At 36.7% G+C, this 11,205-nt stretch overlaps 1 pseudogene; it reads left to right on the plus strand.

The window, feature by feature from the left end:
- The first annotated feature begins 2,153 nt into the window (after nt 1-2,153).
- LOC142169132 (zeatin O-xylosyltransferase-like) lies at nt 2,154-4,041 on the plus strand (annotated as a pseudogene).
- Nucleotides 4,042-11,205: the final 7,164 nt, after the last annotated feature.

The following is an 11,205-nucleotide window of genomic DNA, read 5'->3' on the forward strand; positions in this document are numbered from 1 at the left end:
CCATTTTCCCCAAAATTTTCAACCCAAATCCAAAATTAAAGGGTGGAATTAATGATAGATTAGTAGAATATAACCATAAATGGGTTAAGATTCATTACCCAAAAGCTTCCTCTAAAAGTTTTCCAAATTATCGCCCAAATTCGAGCTCTCAAAGTCTCAAAATTGAAAATGGGATAAAAACCCTCGAACTTGGCCTTTTTTTCCTAGCTATTGCGCATCTGCGGGCCTATAATCGCATCTGCGATGCCGCACCTGTATTCCATCGCAGGTGCGGATTTAACTTTTAACTTAAGTCCCCTGGGTCCGCATCTGCGAGAGAAGCGCCGCACTTGCGGATGCGCTCCTACGACCAAGGAGCCGCACCTGTGGCCCTCACCGCTCCTGCACACCATCCCACCGCAGAAGCGAGGCCGCTTCTACGCAAATAGATCTGCACCTGCAAACCCAGTCTGGGCTGCCCAAATCCGCATCTGCGCTCTTCCTTCCACACGTGCAAGTCCGCACCTGCGGTCTTCCCACCGCAAGTGCGAAACACCAGAAACCAGAAAACTTCAACAATTTGCATAAGTCCAAATTCAATCCGTTAAGCATCTGAAACACACCCGAGGACCCCGGGACCTCAACCAAACATACCAACAAGTCCTAAAATACCATACGAACTTAGTTGAGCCCTTAAATTACATCAAACAACACTAAAAACACGAATCACTCTCCAATTCAAACTTAATGAGCTTGAAACTTTAAATTTTTACAACCGATGACGAAACTTATCAAACTACGTCCGATTGACCTCAAATTTTGCACACAAGTCATACTCGACATTACAGACCTACTCCAACTTCCGGAATTAAAATCCGACCCCGATATTAAAAAGTCCACTACCGATCAAAATTCCCAAAATTTCAACTTTCGCCATTTTAAGTCAAATTTAGCTACAGACCTCCAAAACACAATCCGGACACGCTCCTAAGTCCAAAATCACTCAACGGAGCTAACGAAACCGACGGAACTCCATTCCGGAGTCGTCTTCACACAATCCCGACTACGGTGAAAATCCTAAGGCTTAAGCTCCCGTTTAGGGACTAAGTGTCCCAATACACTCCGAAACCAAAAACGGAATATCCTGGCAAGTCACATAAGTAGAAAAAGATACGGAGAAGGCAATAAATAAGGGATCGGGGCTATTACTCTAAAAACGGTCGGTCGAGTCGTTACATCATGACATTATAATAAAGGGACCACCTGATAATACGAAAGTTCCAAAGAAAGGAACGAGATGTACAACTCACTACAATCAGTGGTGGAAACAGAATTTTCTCTAAAAGGATTTAAAAAATAAAAAATTAAATACGCAAAGTAATCAATATATATATCAAAAAGATTCGAATGAACTCCCTCCCACCCCTGACTACAATAATTCTCATTGTTAGGTCTGTTGTAATTGTAATATTATCACTTGCATGCTTTTCCGTATTTGTGGTATTATTACTTGCACGCTTTTCCTTGTGACAAAGTCAGGTGTGTGACTGAGTTGGACTCTACTATTGTAGTATAGTATCAACTTCGTCAGTTTTTCTGGAAGAAAATATATATAATAGTTTATTATTATCAGTAGTTTATTATTAATAATATTGTTTTTCCTTTTAATAACAGTACAAGTACCGCTAACTCTTTGTTCATCAAGGTTTAGATAAAGAAAAGAAATTACTTTTTTGTCTTGGTGGAATTTTAACCCAAGTATCTAACATTTGCACCCATTTCATTAAATATATAGGTGAAAACCATTCATGATGCAAAATTTGTTTAGCTTAATTCAGTCATATTGGTTTCTTGCCGTTATGCTATGTGATGAAGATATATGGAGCTCCATTAGCTCCACGTTGTATGTATATGACAGTCAAATGTCTTGTAATTGGTGTTTCTACTCCATTTGTAGTCTTGAACAAAATCCAGAGATATGTCAACAAAAAAAATTATATATCTTGTAGCAAACACATTTTGTGTTCCAATGATAAATCTTTTAGCAAATGGTTGGCCAATATTTGTTGCAGTCATCAATACATTCCTTATAAAATGATCTTTTTTGTTCCTCAATAACACACTTCATTATATTATTTCTGAAACTGTATCACTAGAGAACTAATAGCTTACCTATGGCTGAAAAGCTTACCTAAAACCCCATGGCCAAAATGGTGCACAAGATGCCAAGGGTGGGTCTACAACAGGCGAAGGGTCGTCAGTAGAATACCATTTATTGGAAAATGACATTAAACTGAAGTTCCTGGCTTTGTCACTGCAAGAGACGGCCTAAGTGGCAGTGGTAACGGTACCACTTCCGGTCCAAGGCCATCTCAATCAACTCCTCCATCTCTCTCGACTCGTTTCCTCGTACAATATCCCTGTCCATTATATTGGAACCGTTGCTCACATTTAACAGGCGAAAATTCGGGCTCATGGTCTTGATCCTCTCACCATTACAAACATTTATTTCCATGAATTTAAAACACCTTTTGAAACTCCCCTTCCAAATCCTAATGCTTCTAACAAATTCCCAAACCAGCTAATGCCTTCTTTCTACGCGACGTTCCATCTCCGCACCTTGTTTGCTTTCTAGTACGCGAACTTCTAAGCGCGAATACTAAAAAAGTGGTTGCTATTTATGATAATTTGATGAATTGGGTGTTTCAAGATTTGCAGAGTGCTACTCTTTCAATTGTACCTCAGCTTTCATGACATATTCATTTTTATGGGAACTCAAAGGAAAACCTGTTCTACCTGGAACTGAATATTATGATGATATTCCATCAATTGGAGACTGTTTACCACAGAGTTTTGGGAATTTCTGAACATTTAAGAACAATTTAATGGGAAGATCAGTTGCGGTGAACTTTACAATTCGTCGAGAATAATAGAAAGTTTAAACCTTGATTTAATGGCCAAAGAATAGGGAGAAATACAAAAATAGTTGATTTACAAGTGTTAATTGAAAAATTGCAACAGTTTCAAAAGTAATCGAAATTTAGTCAATTTTCATGTATAGACTGTTCAAAATTCGAAAAATATTCGAGCATAATATACTGGAGTTCCGGTATAATATACCGGTTCAGCATAATATGCTGGAAGTTCATACATAAGTGCTTCAATCTCCAGTATATTATGCTGGAACTTTCCGCGTATTGGAGTTCCAACATAATATGCTGGAAGTTTACACACAGGTGCACCAATCTCCAGTATATCATGTTGGACCGGTCCGTGTTACAGTAAAATAATGGTTATTTTTTAATGACTTTGCAAGCGTTGGCTATTTTTCAATTACCAGTCCGAAAACTGGGTAACCCGTGCTATTTTTACCAAAGAATATGATGGATTGATGCAATGGGCTATAGGTCCATTCAATCCTTTAGAGCCAAAAGAGAAGAGCAAAGACTCAAACAAACACCACGAGTCCCTCGATTGGCTTGACAAACAAGAACCTAACTCAGTTATTTTTGTGTCATTTGGAACGACTATTTCGTTGTCTAACGAAGAAGTCAAAGAGCTCGCAATTGGTCTAGAGAAAAGCCAGCAAAAGTTCATTTGGGTACTCAGGGATGCTGACAAAGGAAATGTTTTCACAAGTGAAGTTAGAAAAGTCCTATTGCCTGAAGGATATGAAGAAAGAATAAAAGGAAGAGGGATTATAGTAAGAGATTGGACACCCCAGTTGGAGATATTAATTAGCACATAATTCAAATGGCGGTTTTATGAGTCATTATGGATGGAATTCGTGTATGGAAAGTATGTCAATGGGAGTTCCTATAGCAGCATGGCCAATGCATTCAGATCAGCCAAGGAATTCTCAACTTGTATCAAAGTATCTGAAAATTGGACTAACTGTTAAGCCATGGACGCGTCGAGATAAAAAATGGTTGAAAATGCTGTGAAAACTTTGAGATGAGGAAAAGAGCAGCAGATTTGAGTAAAGCTATCAAAATATCAGTAACAGATGGGGGCGTAAACCGTGCTGAGATGGATTCTTTCATCGCCCACATTAATCGTTGAGTTTTTCTTCATTGGAAATGTAGTGTAATGCATCCACAGTCTAGTTAGCACAAGAGGTATAATGTAAGAAAACATATGAATACACTATAGGTAGGGAATGCCATGACAATGAAAACATATTTTCATTTATTCTCTTCTGTGGATGATCAATGTTAGTTAACTTGCCTTACAGATTTTATTGGAATATCTTTTATTAAATCTTAATATATGGTGACGGTAGCTGTAGATACGATATTTGTGGGAAAAAAATTATTTTTTCCTGATAGAGAAAAGGTTGTAAAATCTCAAAATGAGAAAAGGTACATAGTTAAGGAACATCTCGGGGAATTTATGGACCTGAAAAATATTGACATTAATTTACTAGAGTCAGGCCGGCACAACCCAACTCAGTAATTTTGAAGCCCATTTAAAAATGAGGCTTTTAAGCCCAGCCGAAGTAAGCTCGTAATTCATGAGGTTGGGCTAGCTTAGCCCGTGGGCTTAATAAATGTATTTAATTAAAAATATTAATATATATGAGACTAAAATAACAAGAAGAGTAGTCCAATCTCAAAATGGTAATATTTTTAAGTGAGTTTAAATATTTCTTTGTTCTTTAAGATTTTAGTTATTCTTAATGTTTAACTAATTAACATTGCATATAATTATAGATTTAGATGAAATGGAAGATGTTTCACAAGAGGATTCAATTGTGCTTGATGAAAATGATTTGTTGGATATACCATGAGCACCTTGAAAGTATTTTTGAATAGTTTGTTTTGAGTATTGATTTTTAATTAATGAAATAATGTCCTACTTTTTTGTATTTTATAGTAATTTATTAAAATAATGCCAAACATTATTAAATTTTGTAGAAACTTTCTAGCCAACAAGTATGTTTTTGGACTTCTATACACACACACACAACACACACACACACACACACACACACACACACACATATATATATATATATATATATATATATATATATATTTTTTTTTTAAAAAAAATAAAAATAATAAAGCCCGTGACCCACGTAGGGTTGGGCTAACCATTTCAAGGCCCATCGAAAACAGTGGGCCAACCCAGCCTAGCCCGCCAAGGCTAGGCTACGCCGGAGCGGGCTAGCCCGTATTGACAGCTCTGCTATTGACAATGTATATAAAAAATTCGATTCATTGTTTGTATTGAAATAGATGGTACTTAATTGGATAATATTAGTAATTCAAAAAGATCAGATTAGGTGAAAAAGGAATTTTCTAGGAAATAGGGGAACCTGATTTGTTTTGGGCAATATTGCTCGGATCCTCTAAGAATATTGTCGCATCCGTATTGGATTCTCCAAAAAATGCATTGTTTCTGTTGAATCAGACATACACCCAATAATATTTTTAAAAAAATGGAGGGATACTTGATTCTCATGAAGGGAATGGAGTTCACAGACTCTATGGTACTCATGAAAGGAACTTCGGATTAATGATTGTGTATATTCTTCGTGTTGCTATATGTAATATGTATATTCAAATTAGCGTTGAACTTCAAATCTTATTCATAGTTTCTTATTAGTGACAACAAATAATGAGCAGACTGACATTGTAATATAAAAAACACAAATATTTAATTTCTTAAAAAATATAAGTTGAGTTAGCTTGACATTTATCTTTGTCCTCGCTCTCCACAACCCAATTTTCAGGTAGCTTGTTACATGTTGAAAATTTCTATCTGAATGCCTACAACCTTTCATGGTTTAACGACCTTGTAAAAGAACAAACCTCTATGTTCAAAGACAATTAATTTTTTTTTTGGTAAGTAAAATATTTTATTTACCAATAACAAATAAGTACAAGTATGAAAAAAAAGCAACTGACTTTTGGAGAGGCCCCAAACCAGAACATCACTATTACTGCTAGTACACTTAAGGGTAGAAATTAAGAGGAACTAACTTCCTTCCTATCTTTGGCTTCAGTGTCCCTTTACATGTTACCTCCTGAATAATCTGCTTAATGATCCCCTGCACCGATCTCTGTTTCTCCTGAAATATTCTAATATTTCTTTCTTGCTATACATGATAGATGCACCCAGCAAGCACCGGTGGCGGATGTAGCGTACTAGCTACGGATTCAACTGAACCCATAACTTTCGACGCAGAGTACAAATTTATATGTAAAAATTTATGAAAAATGCAAAAATAATAGATATCAACTCATAACCTTAAAAATATAATAGGTTTGAATCTATAAGATTTAAATTTTGGATCCGTCTCTGGCAAACACCATTCTGTAAAGTTCCGCCTCTGCATTCCTTCATGTCTTATTAATTTCTGCCCATAGCAGTTCCTCCTGCCAGTTCAACACTTGCATGTATATACTTTGCCATTGTAGAAATTAATAAATTAATGAAAACTGGCATTCATTTCGAGCGGGCTGGTTAGTGGGCTGGGGTTCCGGGCTGGTTAGTGGGTTGGGATATTTCGGGTTTTGTTAGGCCCGTCCAGGTTCGGGCTTATCGGGTCCGGACCTGGCACGGTTAATTTTTTTAAATATTTTTAGGATATTCTATTTCCTTGTTCAATTGATTCTTAAGTGTTTGCAAACTTTTAAATAATAAAATAAATATTTTAAGGCATAAAATTAAACTTTTAAAGTTTAAAGTTTTAAATTTGAAATTTTAATTTTAAAATTTTAAAATTGTAATTAAGTGGCTATATAAAATTATTTAATAAGACCAATATGTAAGGATCAAACTTCAAAGGCTTTCATTTTATATTTTCATTGCATAATAATACTTCAAATTGACATGTCTAATAAACTAATACATTAAGCTTAAATAAGTCTAACAAATTCAAAATAACACAAATTGTCTCATATCAACTTAAATACGAATTTCTGGAGGACGCTCAAGACAATCCTTGATATGCCTCCTTAAACCAGATGTGCCCTCCCACTTTCGACCAACATTAAAGACTCGACCACAGTTCTTGCACTATACTTTGTGAACTTTTTTATTTTTTCTACCACCTCAGAGTGTTCCCAAACATGTGAGCGCACTCTAGAAGCATGGGGCATGATTAAACTTGAACCTTACAAAAATGGTAACCACACTTCACTTGATAATTATAATTTTATAGTGGCTACCGTAAATAATTGATAAAACCTGAAATGTTAATTAATTGAAAACTTGAGAGCAATAAGCAATTTAATAATCAATAGGGAATTGAGAGAGAATTCGAGTAGAAGAAGAGAACAAGTTGTGAGAAAAAATAAAGAAGATGGGGGTTATTTATAGTTTTTAAAAGGCTAAAAATATAATTTATCAATTATTAAGGGTGGATAGGCTATTTGTTTTAAGGGGATAGGCCGAAATGACTAAAAGTGCAAAAAATGACCGTTGCCCAACGATCATTTTTTATTTTGACCGTTGGCAACAGTCAGAATTTAAAAAAAAATTGCAACTTAAACCAGGCTGGAACACGGTTAAAACTCTTAAACGGGTTACCCGGCTACCTAGGTTTCGGTGTACCGATAGCCAAAAAAGGTCCGACGGCACAACCCCTACCCTAGCCAACCCGTCCCACCCCTTACCGGACGGGCTGACCCAGGCTGAACCAGGTCAAAACCGGATTGTTAGTGGACCGCCGCCACCCGATTAACACCTTTACTGTATAACCCGATTTTACATCTTTAGAATCTTCCACTTGAATTGGACTTGAAAACTTAAATATCTTATGGCCCTCTTCAATTATAAGTTTGTTTACCCTTAAAATTGGATAACAATTAAACTTATAATGTGGCTCTAAGAATACGTGATTTCACTTAATACCAATTGATAAATATGAGGATTAATAACAGAATTGAACTATAAAGTAAAGCAAACTAGTGTTAGAATGGAACTCAGCCCTCGAGTTTGGATACCCTCGAACTGGTTGATGCAAGAATAATTAAAATATAACAACCTGATGAACAATCGTATAAACGAGAAAGAGAATTATATTGCTTTGATCTCTGTGAACCGTGGTCTACAAATGATTAGAACCCCCTTTATATAGTAGAGGAATCCCACTTATGGTATAGTTCTAATTACAGAAGAAAATTCCATGATTAGCTAATTAACCATTTCTGATTTGATCCGTTCCGAGATTTACTCCATGATCCTCGACCAGTCACCGAGATTTACACCGTGATCTTCGATCAGTCACAGATATCTCGCCTTTCCGTTATTATGCTATCTTCGATCTTGCTCGATGTCTGTCTCATTTGGTTTCGATCGCTACTAGCCTCGATCTGGACAGGTACCTCGGTTTTGAACTCGGTACCTTATCCTCGTGTTTTAGTCTGCTCCGTTATGAGGCCGTCTTCCGATGCAGTCTCCCGGTCTCGGTCAAACAGTAAAATCGGGTGGGCCCAGTTTTATCCGTATACAGATAGTCCCCTCATTGTTTTGGAGTGCAATGACAAGAAATGAATTGAGCCTTCGATTTTTCTACCTCGACCTGTCATGACGTCATCCTCGTGAAATAAGCGACGGAAGTGACTGAAACGTCCAGTTTGTACAGTTACCAAGGCATTAAATGCGCGTCATTCGATGGTCAGCCACTTCCAATTTTGAATCGTCATTGTGAAATCTATAAATAGCCCCTCTCTTCACCATTTTAAACTTTTACTTTCAAATTTTCAATCTCCAAATCTACTAAGTTCTTTTTACTTCTTCTAAGTTCTTCATATGCATATCTACGATTCTCACTACTAACCTCTTCTTAGAAAACCAAATCTTATCATCTCCATATATTTTTAACTTCAAATTCAAATGACGAAAATATCAAAAATTGTTTCTCAAAAGGATTTCGCTTTTTCATCGCAGTCGGCCGGCGAAAAAACACCGGTGGAGTCGTGCCCTGAGGAGTGTGTTCCCGGGGGGTGCGTCCTCACCTCCGACTTTAAGACAGATAAAGCCTGGTCAATTCTCGGTCGATGTGAGCCAGTGTCGAGGTATATATGCTCGATAACTGAGGGATACCTTAAGCAGGTAAAGAAAGATTACAACTGGGAGGGCAAAGATGTGGTGATTGTAATGACCCAACCGGTTATTTTGACTTTTAGAATCTTGTTCCCCTAAATAAAACTCCCCTTATGTACTTTTATTAATTTATGACTTTCGGGGATGGTAGGTTCAAAATTTGGAAGTGATCGGGTTGAAATCAGAACAATTGGTTCCTTAGTTTGGCTTTAAGAGGCCAAGTTTGACTTTGGTAAACATTTTGACAAGACGACCCGGAATCGAGATTTGACGATTCTAATAGGTTCGTATGATGATTTTGGACTTGGGTGTATGTTCGAATCAGGTTTTGGATAACCCGGGAGCGTTTTAGCGCTTAATAGTGAAAATCAAATATTTGAAGGTTTAAGATTCTTTAAATTTGGGTTGGAGTAGGTTTTGGAGTAATCGAGGTATGTTTGAAATTCCGAGTTTGGGAATAGTTCTGTATGGTGATTTAAGACTTGCACGCAAAATTTGGTGTCATTCCGAGTAGTATAAGTATGTTTTGGCGCGTTCGGAATAAGTTTGAAGAATTTGAAATTTCTAAGTTGAATCAATTTGGTTTGAGGTATGATTCTTAGTTTTGATGTTGTTTTACACCTTCCGAGTGTTCGGGCAAGTCTGTTTTACGATTTTAAACTTGTTGGTATGTTCGGGCAGGTCCTCGGGGCCCCGAGTGTTAACAAGACGAGGCTCGGGCCAATTTTAGAATTTGGAGGAAGAACTGAAGCTTTCTGCTTCTGGTACGATCGCACCTGCGCTTGGACAGTCGCAGATGCGAGTTTTGTTCGTAGAAGCGGAAAAAGGAAGGGGAGGCCATTGCCGCAGATGCAGAATTTTGGTGCACCTGCGAACGCGCAGGTGCGAAGATGTGTGCGCAGATGCGACCTTGGTCCAGGCGAGTGAAACTCGCACCAGGTGCAGTCAATCCCTTCGCAGGTGCGAAAAACCTGCTTGGACAGAACCTAAAAACGGACGAGGCTCAGTTCATCTTAGTCCGTTTTTCTTCCATATTTGAGCGATTTCAGAGCTTTTTAGAGGGAATTTCAACTAGCAATTGGAAGGTAAGTTAATTCTACACACCTTGAGTTAAATACATAGATTATGGATAGATTATAATCGGTAAATCTTAGAAATCAACGGTTTAGATGAAAAACCTAAATTTGTATAAAAATGAGATTTTAACCACGAAAATGGTTATAAAATTGGATAGAAATTATATATTTGAGTTCTTGAGATTATGGCTAACGTTTTCCTCCGAAATTTTTCGAAATCCGGGCACGTGGGCCAGGGGTATAATTTAGGAATTTTACCATTTTGGATAGGGTAATTTATTTAATAGATAAATTTCGAATTAGTGATCATATATTAATTATTTTATAACTTTTGGATAGTTTCGGATTTTCGGCATCGAATTGAGGTTTTACGCGACATTTGATCGGAAAAGTGGACTTTGAGACAAGGTAAGTCTCTTGTCTAATCTTGTGAGGGAGAATTTACCCCATAGGTGATTTAAATTAATAATTGTTGCTAAATGTGGAGGCTACATACACACGAGGTGACAAAAGTCTGTACATAGCTACTATTTATGCTAAAGTCCGGGTAGTTTAGGACTCAAATAATGAATTACGTGTGTAAATTATATTCTTTATTTAATTAAATTATTTGTAATATATTGTGAATTTTTAGGGAAAGATAGTAAAAGATGGAAACTTCATATACTTAATTTTCTGTTTAAATTAATTAATTGTTAAAAGAAATTATTCATCCTTTCGAATTAATCTTATAATAAATACTCTCTCATTCCGGAGGTACATAAGAAAATATCCTCCTTTCTTGTGGAGCGGGCCGAATGCCTCGGCAGTATAGATGCATCTATGGATTGCGTCGCACGTCCCTCGACAGTGTACACGACACTCTGGATCGGGTCGTACGACCTCGGCAGAAATCGTGCCTAATAATAATAATAATTACACGATACCTTGATATTTTTAATTGCAGATTGTGAATTTAATTAATAGACCGAAAATTGTTGCACTTGAAGGAATTTAATTATTTCTGTTGGTTAAATAAAATTATTGTTAACTCTGTGAATCATGTTGATTTAAATATTTCTATTTTTATTTTATTTATTATTATTGACCCTTA

Source organism: Nicotiana tabacum, chromosome 14 (genome assembly GCF_000715075.1).
Source record: "Nicotiana tabacum cultivar K326 chromosome 14, ASM71507v2, whole genome shotgun sequence".
In the NCBI taxonomy this organism is placed as follows: Eukaryota; Viridiplantae; Streptophyta; class Magnoliopsida; order Solanales; family Solanaceae; genus Nicotiana; species Nicotiana tabacum.